This window comes from Dipodomys ordii, unplaced genomic scaffold (genome assembly GCF_000151885.1).
Source record: "Dipodomys ordii isolate 6190 unplaced genomic scaffold, Dord_2.0 Scaffold58, whole genome shotgun sequence".
Classification (NCBI taxonomy): domain Eukaryota; kingdom Metazoa; phylum Chordata; class Mammalia; order Rodentia; family Heteromyidae; genus Dipodomys; species Dipodomys ordii.
The window spans coordinates 7,069,308-7,091,744 of record NW_012267274.1 but is presented as its reverse complement, the minus strand read 5'-3'; the positions used below and the strand labels follow the sequence as shown (position 1 = coordinate 7,091,744).

Here is a 22,437-nt window from a genome sequence, read left to right as displayed (position 1 = left end):
AAAGGATTGGGTGCACGGCTCAAGTGGGAAAGTGCATAAGGCCCTGAGTTCAAACTCCAGTCTGTCAGAAAAGTTAAATGGCAGCATAAGCAGCAATGCCCAGAACTCCTCCACCAGGCACAGTGGGCAGTCCTGAGACCTGAGACCCCCTCCTGGATGTCTCTCTGATGAGGCGTTGCGTAAGCCTGGCCTTCTAGCTTGACAGGTGCAGAGAGATGAGCATGTTCCAAGCTCAAGGTACCATATGAACCAAAGTGGAGGATCAAAAAAGGAGGACGTGTTGAAGGTCAAGGAAAGACTCCTCCTCAGTCACCCTGAGCCCAGAGAGGTGTGCACGGTAGCCAGGTTGGAACAGGAGCAGCAAATAGAATACTTGTGCTTAGGCACAAGGCTGGACCTCTTGGAGCCCACTTCCATTTACATCCACTTCTTCCCTGTAACTGTGCTCTGGTGTGGGAGTTCCTCTGCTCTGAGTCTGCATGGCTTGACTCAAAAGACAAAGACACTGCCTCTCCCTGGGCATGTATCATGGCACAGAGCTTCTTCAGAGTGCCCAGAGTCTACAGAGCTGAAAGGTGAGGACAGTCATAGGATGATTCATGGAGGGAAGGATGGGGAGGATTCTCGTGATGCAGGCACTTGCTTGTTGACTGGTGGATTGGTTGATTGGCTTTATGATTTTGAGATACTAGGTACAGGCCTTGGACTTGATGATCAAGACCTCCCTGGGGATGGAGGTATTGTCTTCCCAGTTATCAGTGCTGGAGCCTGGAACGTCCCTGAGCAGATTGGTGGTTCTTCTCTCTCACACATCTCCCAATTATATAGATTTTGATTTGTCTTAGTGATCAGGCCACTCTTGGAGCACAAGGACTATCTATTTACTATTTTTTCTGGGATGCCAGAGAAAGCTATCCGGGAGGCAGAAATGAGGGATTTGTGCCAACTTTCTGCCTAAACATCTGGCAATGGGGGGGGGTGGTCATGAGAGTCTTGATGGTAAGCAGCTAAATTTCCTGTCTCCACTGCTACATGCTACGTTATGCTACATGCTAACGTATAGCTACATTAAAAATCACAGAGAAAGAAAACAAAGCACTCAGCTTGACCGAGGACCATCCACGTGTGTTTTGTTTGCTCTCTTCTAAGTTGGGAAGGTCGGTGATATGGGCTGTAGGAGTGGCAAATGTGCTCATGGCCTGGATCTCTGAGTGCTTGTACTTGATTTCTTCTGTTTTAGAAGCCGGGCACTGTGGGGGTCTTCTCACAAAACTTTCGGGACATCTGATCAACCCTCCCGGTAAAAACACCATCTGCATCTGGACTGTCATGTTGCCACCTTCTCAAATGGTCATCCTGGCATTTTCTGTTGTCAAGTAAGTGCTTAGGGTGTGATTTTTATTTTCAGTAACTTCACGGAGGATCCCATTTTGGCCCCTTCAGTTTATTTAGCATGAGAACCTCAACCACAATCTGACTATTTTTTACTCTCTCTAAAACTTTCCCAGGCTTCCAGAATTCTGCATAAGGCTCATTGTATTCACCATGACCGAAGCATCCTTGGTATATAACCCTTTGATCTCACACTTTCTATATCACTGATTAGTCTGGGCCCCTCTCTGTCCTTGAACCAAATCACACCAATTTTTCTAGACTTATTGCCTTTGCTACCCATATCTCCGTGTCCAAAATGAAGCCTTCTGCCACTGCCAGAGGCATCGCTTGCTGCTAGGGTCCTGTTAGCACTTACAGTCCTAGAGAGCTGACTCGTCCACAGTCTCTTCCTGACTCCTCAGATGAATGAGTTCACTCTCTCTCTCCTGTTTTGCCTATTAGTACCTATCTGTAGACGATACTTAAACATACTTGGTCACTTGCTTATTTCTTTGGTTTACTATCATGGAAACTATTACTTTGGGTCCAATTTGTACTACTGAAATGAATACATGAATGAAAAAATGAGTAGCTAATAGTGAAAAAAGGCATTGCCAACCAGGCCATCATTTACCACATTTCCATCTTAAGGTGGTCTATAAAGATTTGAACAAGGCAGGGAGCCAGTGGCTCACGATTATAATCCTAGCTATTCAGCAGGCTGAGATCTGAGGATCGTGGTTCAAAAAACCAGCCCAGGCAGGAAAGTCCATGAGACTCTTATCTCCAATTAACCACTAAAAAACTGGAAGATGAGAGATGAAGAATTCAATGTGATTAAGGATTCTGTTCACTCCAGACATGCTAAGTATCTATATATTGTTAGTTTATAGACTTCAGAGCTTAAATGATCTACCCAAATTGTGTCCCAGGGTTTAAGGAAAGGTTGTCTGAGGCTAACACAAGGATAAACAAGAGAAAAAGGCCAGGGAAGAGAAGAGGGATACAGCCAATAGGCATATGCTACATTGATACCTTAATCAATAGGGGGAGAGAGAGAGAGAGCGAGAGCACCTGTGAGAGAACAATGGATACCCCTTCTCTTCTTCCCGGAGGAACAGAGACAGAATTGGAGCTCGAGTATTAGGCTGCCCTGTCTCTAGTTCTGTCTGCCAGGGGTGGAGAAGGCAATTGCAGCCATGCCCACGCGGCGCTCCTGCCTGGAGCTTCTTGTTCCACCATAGCAGCTGAAAAAACTCATCGGCGAGTTGCTTTGCTCCTTTTGTCGGTAGAGATGGATGAGTCTGTCTCTTCTGCTCGGAGTGAGAAGGGCTAACCTTGGACTCTGGGAACACACTGACCCACCTCCTGCTCCACACTTCACAAGGGAAAGTGGCAGGAAGTGGGGAGGAGCATCCACGTTACGTGTCTGGGCCTCTGGCCCTGACATAACTGTATTGGACCTGCGTTAGATGTATTTTCACGTTCATGGGAACCTGAAACCGTCTGGGCTCTAATACCAAAATCCCTGTGTTGGAATCTCAGTGCCACAGTCTGTGCTCCCAGGAAGACTTGGAAGGCAGCTCCAGCCAGGTGGATGGAACTCCCTTTCTGGGAGCCGAAGGGTGTGGGGGTGACAATATCTCTTCTTCGCAAGTTTACTTGTGGCCTTAGGTTTCTCACAAGGAGCACTACTGGATCCATATCAAGAGATCGGGGAGGGAGACTGTGGGCTGGAGGAAAGGCAGTTCCTGCCACTTAAAACCATCGCCTCTGTCTCTGGCTCCACAGCCTCACATGTGCCAGCGAGTGGATGGAAATCCTGGATGGTCCTCTAGGGTCCAAATCCCTGGGAAAGATATGCCAAGGCTACTCTGTGGTTTTCAGATCCGCATCCAACATTCTGACTATCAAGTACTCCTCGCATTCTAGCAGGTCACCCGGTTTCTTTGATGGGCACTACTCGGGAGATTCGGAAGGTGAGGCCATTTCCTCTTGGCATCATGTTGGACACCGAGTCCTTGAGAGCCCCCCAAAAGAAGCCAACAAAAACGTTCTCCTTGTTTGTGGGGACTCAGCTCTCTTAGGCTGTGGGATCTTTTTGGGGGGAAAGGGGAAAGAAGAGAAGCTGAGAGATCAACCACGTGTCACCTTTGTGACACGTGGTAATCCTCCTTAGGGACCAAGAGCCTTCCTGGAGCTCATCAGTGTGTTCTTCTATGCTCAGGGGCCGGTGACTGTGGAGGCTTCATCACCAATGAACACGGCAAGATCGTCAATGCTCTCAGCTTTAGAACCACTTGTCTCTGGACCATCCTAATGAATTCAACGCAGAGAGTTCATGTTTTACTTCCTGACCTCACGTGAGTTCTCAAGCTGTGACCTTTTTCTTTTCTGGTGCTGATGTGGTTTCCTAGGAAAGAGTCTATCTTGATCTCTATCTGCTCACCTTTTATCCGACCTCTTAGTAGCATCTGAACCAAAATTCCACTCTTTTCTTTCCTGATGAAAACCCGGACTCTGGTGTCTTCTGGGAAAAATCTCCCTCGCTTTAGTACAATTCACTCACTGGTTTTTTCACAACCCTTCATGGTATACCTCCTGAAAACTCCCTTCTATTCAAATCCCCTCCTTGGCTCCCTCTGAGGAAAGCCGTCTTTTTCTTCTTCTTTTTTAATCCCAAATGGGTCGCTTAAAAGTTTCTCCTTTGGCTTGCTGGTTTGGCTCTTGTTAATGATTCTGCTAAGATAGTATTGCAAGTAAAGAAAGGGGCGGCTTTGGGATAAGGAAGGATTTTTGAAACATAAGGTTTTGTCTTAACTGGTTGTTAAAATGGAATGAAGAGACACCTCAGAAGACACACCTCAGACCGTTCAAGAAATGGCAGAGAGGGTGTGAGTATGTTTTGAGAGTGTTCGTGTACTGTTAGTCATATTTCAGAGTCATTTAATGGTCACCTTCTACAAATGTATCTTACCCCAAATAAATTCGGACTCTCTCCTTGGAGTATGAGGCATGCTAGGAGGTCCTGCTCTAGGTAGAGATGGATGCCCCTTTCCCTTCTGCTCTGAATAGAGGGGATGCAATTTGTGCTGAGGGTGTTGGGGAGGCCTACCTCCTGTCTGCCTGCCAGGAGAGAAAGCAGTGGCATCCACGTACTCTTGTGTAGTCTCTTATATTGCTGTAAAACTGTGTGAAACATAGCATTGCAGAGGCCTGAACTTAAAATTCCTGCATGGAACTTCCAGAGCCACAGGCCAAATTTCCTGGGAGAGTGGAAACCAAGGAATGTGGAAGCTACCTTCCGCCCGGGGGCAGGTGAGAGGTCCTGGGGTGGTGAGAGGTCCCAGGAAGGCCATCCTTGTTTGGAAGAACCAATGATCCTTCCTTCCCTTGTCTACCCCTGGCCTTGCACTTCATGCGTGAAGAAGTTGGTTTGATGCTGTCTGTCTCCAGTCATTGTGGACGTTGCTGCCAGCTGTAGAAAGAACTCCAAAGACTGATACTTGCCATTTCCTCTGCCCCCAACAGCCTCATGTGTGCAAACGAGCAGGTGGAGATCTTGGATGGACTTCCTGACGCCCCTTCCCTTGGCAAGGTGTGTCAAGGCACTTTTCTGGTCTATCGGTCATCTTCGAAGGCCATGACTATCAAATACTCCAGAATTCCCAGCCAACAGCCTACACCCTTCAGTGTGTATTACTATGCTTCAGAAGGTGAGTGGGAGCAGGGAATCTGCTGCTGATGCCTTCCATGTCTAAACATGGCTTTATGGCATGGCGGGCTGGGACTGTTTGGGTGATGGTTCAAGTAGGGTTCCCTTGGTTAGCATTAAGTAAAGTAAGTCCAAATAAGTAGCAATAAGTAGAGTAGTCTTCTCTACAAGCACGTAGGTACTCATAGTTTATGGATTTGTGTGTGTCCAGACTTTGTTATCAGGCCTCAGATTAAAACTGTATTTGAATTTACCTTCTATGCATGTGCTATATGCATATATATATATGCATCAGAAACTAGAACCTAGCCCACCAAAAAGAAGATAGAAATAGAATATCACTAATATGTCTAGGTATAATGCTTTTTAATATTCTAGACCTAGTATATAGTATACACATGCCACTTACATAAGTATGTATGTGTATATATATATGTATATATGAGGAAAGATATATGTGAATAATGTGTTATAAAGACTATGTGTTATGTAGACCATACCCATGTTATACATGTTATAAAGACCATACTCATATGTTATAAAGACCATATGATGGCCATGACTTCACACCATTCACTCTATGAAATACTCAGTGGTGCAAGCTTCAGTCTTTAGCCCTATGAAACTTATGATTCAGTTGAGGCCTACAATCAGCCTCCATCGAAAAGTCAGATAACATGAGGAGCTACAGCCACTGTGCGGGACTGGAGCATCTCTCTCTGACTAGCATGATCCTGACAGGTGTTACCGGGAGGTAAAGCCTGTGAAGGATGGTACAAGCCTGTCCTTCAGGAATCAGTGGCACTTCAGTGACCCAGGGTGAAGGTGCAGAACTTATGAATAAACCAACAGTCAATCACGTTGGCAAGCTTAGGAACTAAGGGCCCCAAAACAGGCTTTCCTTGATACTCTCTCTGATCTGTCCTGGAATAAGGGAGTTCATATAAGGTTGAGCATTGAAAGGCATTTTGGATTATCTAATAGCATCTTGATAAGAATTCTGTGTGGTTGGAATTAAGGTACCAAATTTATCAGTGACCTGGGGTTCAGGAAAGAAAATAAAATTGTGCAAAGCCATTCAGCTCTACTACTAGCAAAGACTGCTACCCAGGGCCAGCTGGTGCAGGGTCTGTGCTCTTTGTGTCATATCACGAAGACATTCCAGTGCTTTGGCAACCATGGGGTTCCAGATGATTGTGCTCAGACCTCTTGGATCCACGTACCTAACATACTCCCCTGACACAGTGCAAGTTCCACAAGGCGAGATGTGTCATTTCACACGAGGAGAACCCAATGTGAAAATTTTACCTTGTTTCACTCAGCATCAAATTGAACATTGGTCTCTTTGCAGGATAATTTATATTTGGATCATCACATAATAGTCACATTTTTATAAGGTATCCATTGCATAAACACAAACAAGATATACTCAGCTCAGTGCTAGGGTGCCTGGCTTCCCAGGAAATGTGGGAGATTTAGGGACTCAGTGAGAAAAATATTGAACTCATGGGCAAATTGAAAGAGGTTGATCACCCTTACTGCTGTGTAACTCCTTGGAGTGCCTTGGGTGGACATGGCCCTTTGAGTGGATTCAGCAGGGCATGTGCTGGCCTTTCGGGGGTGGGAGCCAGACTGTCCTGCTTCTGTGGGCCCTGGACTGCCGACCAGACAAGAGCAATGACCACGTACTCTCTCTCCTCACTGCTCCTCTCTACGACGAGCTCATTGTCCTCTGTTCTGCCTCCACAGCCAGTAACTTAACAACTCCTTTTATTTTATTTTTCATTTTGATGTCTTTGCAGACAAGGATGATTCACCAACAAGGACAAGAGGTAAACGTGGCAACGTCATTTCCCCCTCCACTTCCTTCATGCAGACTATGTGTAGCGCAGTTGGAGAGCTAAGTGGGAAGACTCAGTCTCAGGATACATTCTTGCCCAAAAGAAAGTGGAATAGGTTTTGACTATCTGCTTTAAAATCATCTTAGCTCCTGAATGGCTCTGTCCACCTGATCCTCCCCCTTGGCTCCTCCTCCAAGCAGCCCCTTTGCACACTCCCTTCTCCTCAGCCTCAGGAGGCAGAGCAAGGAGCCACCTCTGCAATAAGGCCTGTATTGTCGCAGATAGATCCTTCTCTGAAGGCCTGGGTTCCTCAGGGCTGAGCGTAGCTCCATCTTCAGGAAGAGAAATGAGAGTATGGAAGGCAGAGAGACAAGGGCACAGGAGGTGGAGTAGAGCAGGAAGGGGAGGTTGCTTCTTGATGCAAGCACTTGCTGGTGGAGGGATGCATTGATGCCTGACTAGAAGATGCCAGGTGCAGGATCTAAGTGGGTTCTGGGGCATCCCTGAGGAATGAGCCATTGTTATTCTAGTTCTGTGTTAGAGCCTGAGCAGGCTGAGGGTCCTTTTCCACAGGTCTTCTGATGAGTTGGATTCTTACTTCTCTGAGGGTCAAGCCTCTCTTGGGATGCAAAGTAAGTGGTGGGACATGTAAGAATGGCCCTGTTGAAAATCAGGGAGAGAAATAAAACGTGGAAGTCCTGCAGCGTGTGAGCTGGCAGCTTCTGGTCATCCACTCTGCATTTGCTTAACCAATTTCTGTTAGAAGAATTAGCAAGGATTCTACCCACAAATGTCATGGCTTCTCATCGTCTGGAACGGCCGGCCCTGCTTTCTTGTTATTTTGTAGAGCCTACTGAATGTGGGGGTCACTTGACAAAACCCTTCAGCAGTTTTACTGGCTATCCAGGAAACAACACCACATGTATCTGGATCATAACGTTAAAGCCACAATATCAAATCATTCTGAAGTTGGCCAATGTCAAGTGAGTACCAGGATGTGAATTTCCTTTGAGGACAGCAGTGTTGTGGTTTTTGGAAGGAGTTTATCTTGGCTCCCTCCAGTTCACCTTCTACCTCATCTACTATACGTTTCAAAATAGGTTTTATATCATTCCTATTGAAAACTCTGCTTTTTACCCTGCTTTCTGGGTAAGCTTTGTTCTATTTAATAGGACAGTACTACTTGACTCTGGCACAAAGTCACATTTTCCTGTCTTTGCTGAGCCATAACACTGATGTTCTTGGACATAAAAGCTGCTTGGCAGTTCTGTGCCTTTGCTTGGATCTGGAAGTGACATATAACTCATGTGTAGAAAAAACCTCCAGGCTGGCTGGGAAGCTCTTGGGGTAACTTTCCTCCTACAAAGAGCTGAAAGATCTACCTTCTCCTGACTAAGTTGGCCTTGTACTCTCCCTAAGCAACAGTGTGGAGCTGCTTTCCAGATACTGTAGAGGGAGGCTGCCAGCTGAAGGGATTGTGATTCTAAACTCTTACTACTCTGCCCTGGTAGCCTCATCTGTGAGAATGAGCAGCTGGAAATCCTGGATGGGCCTCCAGGGTCCAATTTCCTTGGGAAGGTTTGTCAAGGCAGCTGTCTAACCTACAGATCTTCTTCCAACATCCTGACCATTAAGTACTCTACAAATTCCAGCCATCCACTCACTTCCTTCAATGTATCTTACTATGGAGAGCCAAATGGTAAGTGGGACAAGATCCTGTTGCGTTTCTCTCTCTTGAATTTGTGCTGTGCTGTACACATGGCTCTTCATGAATGCTGGTCTTGAGTTGAGCAATGTTCTACTGGGCCAGGATGGAGAGAGAAAGAGAGACCCTGAGACCTCAGAGAGACACAGATCCTGTGGTTTTAATGGGTGTGTATGGATCCTAGCATTTCCTATAGGCCTACAGATTTTCCTGGCTGGGCAGAATCAATATGAAAACTATTTTCAAAAGTATTCCTTCTGCTCAGGTGAGTGAGCTTGAATTTGTCAGAAAATATAATGGTTTTCTTTTTGAAATTGACAATATTATAAGTGATTTCACATTTGCTAGCATATTTGTGCATAGTATTTGTATACCTGGTGTATTGCATGCATGCATGTACTTTATTTAGGTATGTGTATACTCAGTTATCCAAATATATATGTAGTCACAGATATACATATGTGTATCTATTTCTGTACACACATGTGTATGTATGTTAGAAACACAAAGTAAACATATGATGTGGTGTATGTAGTTCTAGATATTTTAATGTTCTAGGAAAACTCCTGATACTAAATCATACAAGGCATCAGCTTAGTCCTGGTGTCTGGGTGACTTGCTTTGTGTTTTGGCTTGTCAAGTTCAGTCAGACTGTGGTCACAAGGAGCTAGGGAAGGCACTTTGACAAGTGTCCCAGCCTCTGTTCTCTTAGGAATCCTTAGGTAAGCTTTTCCCAACTTGGTTTACCTCATTTATAAACTGGAGGTGGAAGCTGGGTGCTAGTGGTTCACAGTTATAATCCTAGCTACTCAGGAGGCTGAGATCTGAGGACTGAGGTTCAAAGCCAGTCCAGGTAGAAAAGTCTGTGAGGCTAACTATCATCAATCAACCAACAAAAAGTTGGAAAGGGAAGTATGGTTCAACCAGCAGAGCTCCAGCTTTGAGAGAAAAAGGGGTCTGAGAAAACAAAGCCCTGAATTCAAACCCCAGTAATGGCACAATCACTCACTCACTCACTCACTCAGTCACTCACTCAGTCACTCATTCAATCAGTCAATCAATTGGAAGTAGAATGAGGGTACAACGAAACCCTCAGTAGTGGTGGCATCCAGCCCTCACTTACTCAGCACTTGCCATGTTCAGTCCTCCTTTGGAGACTTCAGAGAGGGCAGGGGGTCTCTGTCTTCAGGGGGTCTCTGTGTGGTAGGCGTGTGCATGCTCATTCCACACGCCAGGAACCTGGGGCTTAGAAGAACACTGAGTGCTGATGGCAGCTAGTACTGGAACCCAGAGCCCTGCTCCTGCTCAGACTGTGCCCACTAAGCAGTACCCTGAAGAAGGACCGCCGTGGCATGTCGACTGTAGAAGGTGAAGTGACTGCACTCAGGTCTCTGGGTATTTTTTCTTTAAACAAGAAAGCTCATATTTTTTCCGCAGTTGATGATAACTTTGTCCGATCAGTTTACTCCAATATCACTGCTGTAGTTCCGGTATTCATGTGAAGCATTCGGGGCAGAGCTGAGATGACTGGCACTCCCACTAAGTGGACTCAGGGCCCAATCAGGGAAGTGCCAGGGAAATTGGGGTGGCTGGTTGCTTCATTGCAAATGGCACGGCAAGGAGAATAGCACGGCTTGTTGAGTGGAGTTTGAAAAAGGAGGAGAAAACAGGGAATGAGCTCGCCCGGGGACGACGAGAGCCTGGCCTTCATCCCTCACTCCCATCATGGGCCCAAGATGGCTCCCAGGGATGGAGCAGCAATGCCTGGCTCCTGGCTCAGCGCGAGCTCATCCATTCTCCTGCTTGACCTGTCAGTACTTCCGCTTCTCACTGTGTGTTTCTGTTTTGTTATATTTTTCAGCCTCAATGGTATCATCAACAATGGCAAAAGGTAAATACAGACAATGTTATGGTACCCTTTTCTTTCTCTCTTTTCAAGCAGAGACCAGGTGCTTTGGGTTTGAACTCTTAGAGCTCACTGGGAAGGGCAGGTACCTGAGGGAGACAAATCCCCATGGAAAGAACTTGATATTTCTGTAACCATCAGCTTCAGCCCCCTCATAATTCCTAATGTCCCTTCCATACCCCCTTCCCTGCGTTCCCCCTCCACCCCACCTAAAACTCTTCCATGGCCATGGTAAGTCCTCTCTGCTCTCCCCAGTCCCCAGTCACCACAGGCAGGAAGGGGACCCATCTCTTTAACAAAGCCTGGGTCACAGGAGGATGCGTCCCACAGGAGAGGGTCGAAGGCAGGGAGAGTACATGTACCACGAGGATGTGGGCAGGAGAAAAGGGGGGCTATCTCATTGTGCAAGACCTGGTGAACTTACTTATGAAGTATTTAGGATGTGTGGGCTACTGTAAACATCTGTACAAATACCAACATAACTGATCCCAGAGCACCTCCTATTGAAATTGCTATTTTTATTCTCACCATGAAATGTGGACACAGAGACAGCACCCCTGACAGTAATGGCGGCCTTCAGATATAATTACCTCGTTTGCTGAGGGGTTTGGCTTCTCTGGAGGCAAAACCAGTCCATTGTCCTACCTGTGGCCTGTACCCAAGAAACACCAATGACTTGCTGCTGCTGGCTTTCCAGTCTGCAATCTGGCCACGTAGAGAAGATACATGATGTTTTAGTTCTGAGCTATTAAATCACTTCTGTTTTCCAATGATCAGCAATGAACTTGGCTTCAAAGCTGAAGTAGAGTCCCTTCAATGTCTCTGAGAAGAATGAAACAAGAGCATAAGAGTCTGTGGCACGGTCAGCCTCAGATTCTCTATGCTGCGGGTAGCTCCCAAGGACCAGGAAATGAGAAGAATAAACAAGGAAATGTCCCCCCTCCTAGACGTGGAGCTGTCCTGGAGTGCTCCAGATCCTTTCCTTCTGTTTGCAGATCTGAGTGACTGTGACAGTCTCTCCACTGACCCCTCAGGCTGGTTCAACGCATTCAGGAACAGCTCTCCCTGTGTGTGGAGCATCCTCATAAAGCCAACTCAGCAGGGCTTGCTGGCTTTGCCTTTCTTCAAGTGAGTGCCAAGGATAGGAGCTTTCTTCACAGACATTGCTCAAACTCCAGGGAGCAGTCCACACTGGCTTCTTCCTGTCTACCTTCTGCTCACTCACAACCAGCATTTAAATACAGTCTGAACCCATTTGCACTCCCTGCTGAAAACCCTCCAGTGGTCCTTAGTATGACGTTGAAACACCCCTCATGATCTGACAAAGGCTGTTTCAAATTGCCTCCCTCCCCTCTGAGAGGGTGACTGATTCTCTCAGTGTCCTCATCAGTCAAATGGGCATCATTGGGGAGCAGAGGGAGGTAAATAACCTCTGGGGAGGAGAGCATGTAGCAGCTTTTCCATTCACTCTCCTCTACCTGAATGCCTCCTTCAGTTCCTACTATATGCACGTGCCTTATCTCTGTCTGTCTGTCTGTCTCCCATGCTTTTTCCATGGAAGTCTCTACATGGAAGGCAAAGCTTAAAACTTACCCTTGCTTAAACTTATTTATGTGTCTAATAGAAGAAAAGTTTTAGCTTTGAAGTTAGGGAACATTTTTTTATATGAGTGACTGGATAAATAGATGTGAGGATACCACTACAGGTATCAATTCCAATGCATTCATAAATCATAGCATTTCTGTTCTGAGATTTTCATATGGAAACCACACTTCTATCAGTTCTGTCAACCAAGTAAACACAGACCAGACTGGAACGGTGAGGGATAGCGATGACAGAATCACTGTAGCTAGTTCCCCATTCCTTTCCAGAGCTGCTAAGGAGATGGGACCCTTAACAGATTAGGCAAGTACTCTGTGCGCTAAAGTCATCTTTGAGATGGCTGCCTCCAATACAGGGCTCAGACCATTTGCCCAACCTGCTCCCCATTCTAAAAATGAAGGTGTTGCCAGGAGACCACGATGGGGAAAGAGAAGAAAATGAGGTTGAGGAAAGGCCCACCAGGGATGGGAGAGCTAGGCATTTCCTGCATTATCACTTCTCCAAACCTCAGTGGGATAAAATATTTCCCCTTCTTGGTCCTGTTAGAAGACTGACTGGATCTCACTGACTTTGGTTCTAAGGAAGGATTGAAGCTGGACAAAGGCAGCAGTAGTATAAAGGGTCCAGGTAAGACGTCCTTTGAATGTCTTGCTGTACCCAGAGATCCTCAGCCCCCATCTCATGAATGTCAGATGTGCTAGAGCTGGAGAGGTAGACTAAAAGATCAATCACTGAAAAGCAGAGGGAGAAAAGGAAAGTGAGGAGCTCCCAGGACTGAGAGACCCCCATATACAGATGACCTCTTGCTAGAGGAATTGGGGGACCTCTTCTTCTCCTCTACCCTGGGCCAAAAAGCCAAGCATAGGCTGGAGGTATGTCAAGTGCATCTTCTCCTGTCTCATCCTTCTGAGGAGAGGCGGGTAGGAAGAAAGGGAGACAGGGATTGGGGAGTGGCGACCACACCGCTAAGCCTGAGTCTTCTCACCTGATATAGATATTGCAGCTCATTGGGTTAGATGCATTTTTTTTATTGGTTGTGGGGCTTGAACTCTGGGCCTGGGCACTGTCCTTCAGCTCTTCAGCTCAAGGCTCGTGCTCTACCACTTGAGCCACAGCACCACTTTCTGTTTATGTGGTGCTGAGAAATAGAACCCAGGGCCTCATGCATGCGAGGCAAGTACTCTACCACTGAGTCACCTTCCCAGCCCCAGAGTTGGATGCATTTTGATCCTTGTGGGGACCCAGACACATATGAATCCTAAGCTGGAAACTCCAGTTGTTGGAACCAGGCCCCTGGGACACCTGGGTTTGGGGAGGCCTTCCAGGGTTGAGGAGGTTCCTGGGCTGGCTGGCTATGTCAGAAGAACGAATGGCCTTTCCTTCCCCCCATCCACACTGGCTCTCTTCACCCATCCACACTGGCTTTCCTTTGCTACAAGTGAAACTCGTTCTATCTGCATCCCTGGCTATGGACAGTGAGTGACTCTACCTCTTCCTCAGGTCCCACAACCTCACCTGTGACAGCGGGTTCGTGGAACTTCTGAATAGTCCTTTCGAAGACAAGTCCTTTGTGAGAGTGTGTCAAAACATATCTTTCATCTATAGAACTGCGTCCAACCGCATCACCATCTCCTACTCCAGCAGTCCCACACACCAATCCACACTCTTCAATGCATATGTCTATGGTAACTCCCCAGGTAGGTGGGCCACAGGAGCATTTTAAATCCTTTTGCTCTCTTTTGAGTCCATGAACATACCTTCTTAGAGAATAAGTGACCATCGAAAGCTAAGACAGGTTTTGGAGAAGGAAAGCACAACCTTAGGATTGCTGCTCCAGTTCCTCACATAAACACTGTCCTGTGGCTCTGGTCGATGGAGGGGGAGATAGGCCTAGGAGTGTGCCACACCCAGCCCTTGGTCACTTAAGCCCCAGTTCCCTTTCAGGATGTTTATGCTGTGTGATTTCAATGGATCCCATCAAACACAAGCAATGCATGTCAGAGAAGTAAAAACAGCAAGAGTTCTAGGCTTGGTCTGGTACAGAGTTGCCAAGTGCAGATAGAAACATTCATCTTTTGTAATCTAGTTTCTTATGTGCTCATCTGTAACCCCAGCACTAGGAAGTTCTGGGCCAGATTACAAGTTTAAGGCCAGCCAAGGTTACAAATGAAAAACAGGACAAATCAACAAGCAAACATCCAGTTTCCATGTTTATAGATTGAAAGTACCATCGGGTAACAGTAAACAGGTAGTAATTGTAGCAATCACATGACTCCGTTCAGCACTTAGGGTACTACTTCAAGGTATTATATTAGAGTGTTTAATTTCTCTTGAAAAGAACTCCCTATGTTCAGCATTATGACATTCATTTTAGAGATCAGAACTCTGAGAAGCAAAGAGAGCATCAATGACTGACTTCAAGCCATATAGTTCTAAGATGGACAAAGACTTCAGCCAGAGCTGTGTTCAGCTCTCTGCAATGCCTGGGAAGGGAAGCACCAGTGTCCAGTCAGTGTCCAGTCAGTCATGGGATGCGGTGTTTTTACAACTGGAGCTCTTGGAACCCATGTACTTAGCACAGGTCTCAGAAACAGCAACACTTCCATAGATTTTGATGATCTATTTCTCCTCAAATGAAGATTCTTTCAATGAATTTACTGCAACATTAAGTTGATTGTTCATGTCATGACAAAGTATTCAAGACAGAATTAGGATGATCAAACTCCTGCTTTGTCTAGGGCAGAATGAGTTTCCTGGGACCCAGGATGCCAAGTACTGAAAGTTATACATATTTAGGACAAATCAGTTCCAAATTGACCATCTTGGTGAGAGCTCATTTTTCTGACTGTGGCTCAAACTAGGAAGATTGTACTTTAATGGGGTGGATTTTTGTTTGTTTACAAAGAAGAAAGCAGGGATTAAGTTGGACGTTGCATGCTGAGAGCCAGGTCAGGATGGGTGCAGCAGAGGGGTCCGTGCGCCTCCCCTCTGCTCAGCTCCCTCCTCGCCCTCCCGCCTCCTCAGCCTGACATCCATTCTCCAGCTTCAAGCCTGAATTCATTTATTACTTCTTATTTTGATTCTGTTTCTCCCCCGGTGCATTTTCAGGGGACATTGAGTCATCGAGAGGGAACAAAGGTAAGCATGGTCAAAATAATTTTGCCTTTTCCTGGAACAGTGAATATGTGTTTTGTAATCCAGATCCAAATCGCTCAGCAGGCCATTCAGGTTCCTGGGTCATGTTCTAGGTCAGAAATAAGTGTTGAGCATCTTCTCCGCTTCACCACCCCAAGTCCCCCTGTCCCACCTCTTAGGGATCTTCTGCCAATTCATCTCCCCTCCCCATCCACTCACAGCTCCTCCACAGCCCAGGGAGTCCCCGGCACCCTCTCAGCTCAGGAGACAGGGAAAGCAATACTGGCACCATGCAGAGGCACCTGCTCTGATCTCTGGAATGATGGGAGCATGGAGGATGGTGCGGAAGCCACCAACAGCCCCGCCTGGCCCCGCCCTCACCCCTCCATGTGTTCTTCTCTGTCCGCAGGGCCCAGGGACTGCGGCGACCACCTCACACATTATTCAGGCAGGTACCTCAGTTCTTTCGGGCCCAGAATCATCTGTGTCTGGAATGTCCATCGGAAACCGTCAGGGCAAGTCCTGGCATTTCCCATCCACAGGTGAGTGTGGAAGATCGTGTGTTTGTTCACTAACCTTGTGGTTTTTTGAGAATGCATTTCTTCTTGGCCTTTCAATTCACTCTCCACATGACCTCAGGAGTATCAAACATATATTCTTATTTGTTAAGTGATTGAAGTACATATAAAATGCAATCGACCATCTGAAAGGGTGTAATCCAGTGGCGTTTATTATCTTAATAACACTGCACATCTGTACTTCCTTCTAGTTTCCGAATTTTTCATCACCCCAGAAGAACACCAGTAACTTTGAAAATCACTCCCTGCTCTCCCTTCTCTCCATATTCCTTGGCAATATCTACCTTGCTTTCCTCTCTGGGGGTTTGCCTATTGTGGATATTTCATGGAAATGGAATGAAGCAATATATAGGCCTTTTGTGTTATTTCACTTAACCGTAATTATGTGATCTACCTTTGGGATTCAAGGATTAATTCTTGAATGAAAGGAGACAGAAAGAATAGAAGCAGATGGGTGGGAAGGAATGAAAGATAGGAGAGAAAGAGTGAGGAAGGAAGGGAAGAAGGGGAGAGAGGAAGGACAGAAGGAAGAAAAGAAGGAAGGAAGGGAGGGCAGAGAGGACAGTTATAGATCCACGGGAGACTTTCTCAGTGCAGGAACAGCTTACAGCATTGTATCCCACACATCCCCACCATTTTAACATGGGACATACCTCTGTTCCAGACCAGAGCTAAAGCCAGCTCACAGTGGTAGACTACACATACTGTAAATTGTGGCAAAGGGTCCCCGCTCCTCCAGCCTGATTGCAGGAGCAAACCACTTTTAGGCTACAGAGGTGTTCTGGGGGATTAAAAAAAAAGCTTAGAGCTGTTATATCAAGAGTAAAGCTGTTTCTGCCTCCAACTTTTGACACAGGAATTCTGAAAAAATAAATCTCTTGTCATAGGGAAAACCAGGTTTGTGCACATACAGGGTGATTAATGAGAAGTTTATAGGCTAAATAGGTAGGCATTTCCTTCTTTACCCTTTCTCCAAATGTCAGAGTGTGAATGATTGTGAAAATGTCCCCATATGGGTCTCTGTGCTTTTCAGTCTCTTTAGCACTGAAGAGGAGCCAGGCTTGGTCAAGTGCAAATCTAGCATAAAGGGTCTGTACACATATACCCACTTGTCTTGTCTCCATGTGAGGTCCCGACTTTCTAAATGTAAGCACAAAACCTGGAGATGGGTACATAATGGTAGAGGCAAAAGATTACGTTGAGGGAGCTGAGCGTGGAAAGAAGTATCAGGCCTCCAAGGTCTGAGAACAGTTCATGTTTCCCCATCAAGGGCTGAACAGCTCTTGTTCTCTCTCTCTTGTACCCATCCTTGGGGGAGTGTGGGTGACTGCACCATGTTGTTTCCCTTCATGCCTCCTCTGCCAGGGGAAAGGAAAGTAGAAACCACTAATGACACAGTCACACCCAGGGTTTTTTCAGCCTGTCACTGAATCCATAAACAAAGGAAACACACCACTGTTTTAGGCTTCATTTTGATGAGACCGGAAGCACAGTGTGGTCTTGAAAACTTAAATCCCTGTGTGGAAATCCCAGAGCCATAGGCAGAGCTTGATGCATCACTAACATCACTGGACCTGGGATCTCCTCACAGCCCTGGTAGGTTGGGGGAGACTCCTAAAGATGAGATCCCTGGAAGACTTTCTGTATAGAAGAACTGAGAGACTTTTCCTCCCTGGCCCACACCTGGCATTTCTTGTCTTACGAGCAAAGCTGCGTGACCTGGGTTCCGGGCTTTGGTTGAGGTTGAGGAGAGGATGACTCTAAATGCTCACGTGTGCTTTTCCTTCCACCCCAACAGTCTGGCCTGTGCAAGCGAAGAGGAAGTGGCCGGCAAAACTTTTAGGTGGTATTCGCTTTGGAAAATTTGCCAAGACATCTCTTTTGTGTATAAACCATCTTCTAAACATTTAACTATCTCGTACATCAAAAATGCCACCTATTCGCCCACTCTCATTGATGCCTATTTCCCTCTTTCTTCAAAAGGTAGGTAAGGGAGGGCTTTCTGTTAATGTGGCTTCCCCTCCCTGTTGAAAAGAGATAGGGAAAATGTGCCAGTGGACCGCCACTGGGTTCGGGAGAGTCAGTGTGCTTCTGTGATCTTCTCTAGAAACATACACATGTTCTGTTATTATGTTGAGAGGCCTTGGCCCAGCCTTTCAGTATCATAAGGCTTTGGAGTTAGGTAGATCCATTATTAAAAGGTTTCTCCTTTAGCCTGGATAACGTACATATAAAATCTTTTACCTTTATTGGTCTTATATAATAACCATTTGTATGTATTCATACATCTAGACATGATATAGGGTGGAGACTGTACATTGTGTGATGCTGTAACCAATATGTTAGGGTTTTTTGATAGTAAGTATTTCTCAAAAAGAAATAATGTGAAAAGAACTCTATGCACAATCCAGGTTGTGGTGCCACATGCCTGAAATCTCAGCTACACAGGAAGCATTGGTGGGAAGATCATAGTCAAAGACCTGTGGAGAAAGAGAGAGACAGAAAAGAGAGAGATAGACAGAGAGATACAAACACAGAGAGAAGAGAAAGAATAACAGAGAGGACAGATCCCTATATGGTTGGAATTATCTTTACTATGCAGATGAAGAACAGATTTAGAAAGAGTAAATAATGTGATCAAGGTACTAAGTGTTGATTAAGTGTCAGACACAGGGTCACCTGAGTCTTAAACTGTGATCCTGCATACTAGAGAATGAGGAAGGACCACACTGGCATTTCATTTGTGGGGGCCACAGGCATCTATTTGGGGCATCTCAAGTATGGCAAATGGTCCCAAAATTACATCACTGATTTCTCACTACAAAATTGTATTCAAACAATTTTTTCCGATATCAACTTGATAACTGACCTTATGTGGAATATAAAACTATACATATTTAAATACAAGTGGGTTTTTTTAAACAAGATCTTTTGATTTTTCTAGAAGCAGAGGTTTTCTGGGACAGGAGACTTTAGAGTTAAATCAGAGCAAGTTGCTCCTCACAACAGCAGTGGACTTTCCTTACTATGGCTCCAGAGTGGGACATTGCCCTTTTGGTGGGGTCAAAAAAGGGGAAAGCAGATAGTGAGTGGGTGTTTGGATGCTGACAGCTACCCCGCTGTCCTCCCCAGCACTGCCCACAGGGATGGGGATGGCAATGCTACCTCCTCTTCCTGCTCAGCTCAAGTCCTTTGCATTCAGGCTCTTCTACACAGTGAACTCAATGACCACCACATGCCCAGCCCATCAGTAACTTCAGCTTCATGTTATTTTTCCATGTAGGCAATGTTTCCAGTGCAATTCGCTTACCTGCCAGGAGAGAAGGTAAGTGTGCTAGCATTATGTCATGCTTTCTGTCTCCTTATGGACTTTAGAGCAGGAATTTAAAAGGCTCTGGTGGAGATGCATATACTAGGGACTCATGCATAATCAAAAGAATGTGGCACCTGAAGCAGCCTTCACAATCTCTATATTCTCCTTTCCAGTCCAACTTTTCAAAGCTCCATTCCAACCACATCCCCACCACTACCACTGTAAGAGCCCCAGGAAGTCTTCTGAACCCTTCTATCTGCCTAGCCTCACAAGACAGGGAACTGGGATGCCTCTACATAGACTATGCCACAGGAGATGGAGCCTTCTCTGAACTCCTGGAGTCTGCAGAGCTGAGGATAATTCCTTTGTCAGGAAGAGAAATAAGAGTATTGAAGACAGAGGGATAGGCCAGCACAAGGCCAGACTGGAGGGAGGGAGTGGGGGGAGAATAGGTTGTCTTCTAATGCTGTTGACTTTATTGTATTTATTTGTCTTTAGCTTAGCCAGGTGTTACTCTGAGCTGAGTAGAATAGAGTTGACCCTGTAACACTTCTATGGTAGACATATTATACTGGCAATACTACACTTCATTTGAGTACTGTGATATTGGGAAATAGGAATGAGAAGGAAAGCCTCCCTCTCTTTGTGTTCTTGGGAATGGCTCACCATAAAAAGCCACCCTTCCTGTATAACTTGGCCTATCTAAGCCTTAGTGAAGCTTCCTATAAGAGTCTACGCTCTGATTCACCCCTCAGGGCAACACTGAAAAGCAGAGAGAACCCCTTGGGAATGCTTCTGCTGGTGAGCTGGGAAGCACCTTCCTGAAAACTTCTGAAGACACAGCCTGCTCACTCCATGCCTGAGTTCTGCAGCCTCTGAGATCCTCCCTAGAAAACAAGATTCCTTTCCCCTTGGCCCTGAGATACTTCCAATCCTGTGAGTGGAACTTTTTTACTTGTGGCTATCACCCTTCAAATAAAAAAATTCCTTATCTAAGTCAAAATTTGTTTTCTTTACTTCAACATCTTAAAATTGAAGGGAATATTGAACAGTGATCAAGAAGTCTCTGGCATGTGCTAGGCTGAGAGTTCATCTTTAACACCAAAATAAGCAAACAAAACTAAACTAAATAAAAACTCATTTTCTGTACATATGAATCCCCTAAAAAGCTATGAGAAGAGCAAAATAAGATCCACATTATAAGAATGAAGACTGAAATTTAAGATGACATAAATGAATCCCAAGAATGCTCAAATGGAATGCTGTACAAAATAAAGAAGATAATGCAGACTATGAAAATGTAATAAAGATACAGAAATTCTGAAATAAAAGACAAACTGAAATTCTGAAAATAAAAAGTTCAGTAAGTCAGACAAAACTCAGTCAAATGCTTTGTTAGTAGACTGGGTCAAATTGAAGACAGGAAATCAGAGCTTAAGGTAAAGATGTTAGAACATACAGATGACGAGTGAAAAGCACACTAACCGAGTGTGTGAACCGAACAATTGAAATCTCCAGGACACTATTAAGAGACTAAATGGGCATAGAAGAAGGAGAAGAGCTGCAAGCCTTCAGCATAGAAAATAGATTTAATAAAACCATAGCAGAAAACTCCAAATTTGAGAAAGAGATCCTCATTTAGATACGGAAGGCCTTGAGTCTAAACAGACAAGAACCTTTCCATGTCACATAACAGTTAAAACAGACACTTAAAGAATATTGAAAGCTTTAGGAGAAAAGTGTCAATGTCACCTGTGGGGCACACAGGCAGCAAAGATGGCCCTGAGAGGAAGTTGAGTGGGCAGAGCCGGATTTGTTTACCTTCAGTGCATAAACAGCTCTTGGAAGTTTAGGTGCATGATAAGGTGTGACCTTTACAGTGATTGGTTAGTTCCATTTCCTCCCCTCCCAGGCAGTCTTTTGCTTTAAAAAGGGCTTGCTGTGTGTTAATAAACAAGTTCCTGCTTGACTTGACTCTCCTGCTGAGTCTGATTGTCTCCTGGGCTAAGGGAGGCTGGGGAACGGGGAAGCAGCCGCACTTACCTTTCCTTGGGCCCCATCCATCTTTCCTGGGACAGATGAAGACCCAACAGTTACCTATAAAGGCAAAGCCATCTGAGTAACAGCAGCTTTTTCATCAGATTAATGAGAGTATTGAGTGATGTTTGCAAGCAACTTAACTTACATTATTCTACCCTTTAAAACTATCCTTCATAATTGAAGGAGAAATAAAGCCTTCAATGAGAAATAGCAACATTATCAAAGAATGAAGCAATTCAAGACCAATAAACCACTGCTGCAGAAAATAGTCAAAGGAATCCTAGATGCCAGGCACCAGTGGCTCCTGCCTGTAATCCTAGCTACTCAGGAGGCTGAGATCTGAGGATTGCGGTTCAAAGCCAGCCCAGGCAGGAAAGTCCGTGAAACTCTTATCTCCAATAAACCATCAGAAAACCAGAAGTGGCACTGTAGCTCAAGTGGTAGAGCACCAGCCTTGATCTGAAGAGTTGAAAGACAGTGCTCAGGCCCAGAATTCAAGTCCCATGACAGACAAAAAAATAAAAATAAAAAGGAATCCTAGACACAAAACAAAGATAAATTAAATCATGAAAACACAGAAAGAATGTATATCATTAAATATATTCTAATGATGTATGTAATTTTATATAGAATTCTAATTTTGTGGTATATATTGTACATATAAATGGTAAAGATGCACCAAACAAATAAAAATAGTAGCAATTACTACATATCATTTAATAATAAACTTGTTAATCCTTATTAATGGACTTGTTACCATTCTCCATTCATAACTTATGATGAAGCCAGTCACTGGTGGCTCCTAGCTACTCAGGAGGCTGAGTTCTGAGGATTGTGGTTTAAAGCCAGCTTGGGTAGGAAAGTCCATGAGACTCTTACCTTATATTAATAAAGAAGCTGGAAGTGGAGCTGTGGCTAAAGTAATAGAGTGCTAACATTGAGCAAAAAAACTCATGGACAGTGCCCAGGCCCTGAGTTCAAGCCTCAAGGCTAGCACAAAACAAAAAGAAAATAAGACTGGTAGATGGGATTAAAAAAGGCATACACATTTGTGGCCTAAAACAAATGCACCTCATGAGCAAGCACAAACACAGGCTTTGTGCACGGATTAAAATTTTTTTTGGTTTTTTTTGGGGGGGGGTCCAGTCATGGGGCCTGAACTCTGGGCCTGGGCGCTGTCCCTCAGCTCTTCAGCTCAAGGCTAGCGCTCTACCACTTGAGCCACAGC

General features: G+C 45.3%; 1 protein-coding gene and 1 long non-coding RNA gene across 2 annotated transcripts in view; both read left to right on the top strand.

Moving 5' to 3' along the window:
* The window catches only part of Dmbt1 (deleted in malignant brain tumors 1), a 199,780-nt gene that overhangs the window by 64,202 nt on the left and 113,141 nt on the right, over window positions 1–22,437 (top strand).
* Window positions 17,674–20,073, top strand: LOC105989786. Its single transcript, XR_001175260.1, has 3 exons — window positions 17,674–17,839; window positions 19,140–19,181; window positions 19,925–20,073. It is a non-coding gene; the product is annotated as an uncharacterized LOC105989786 (long non-coding RNA).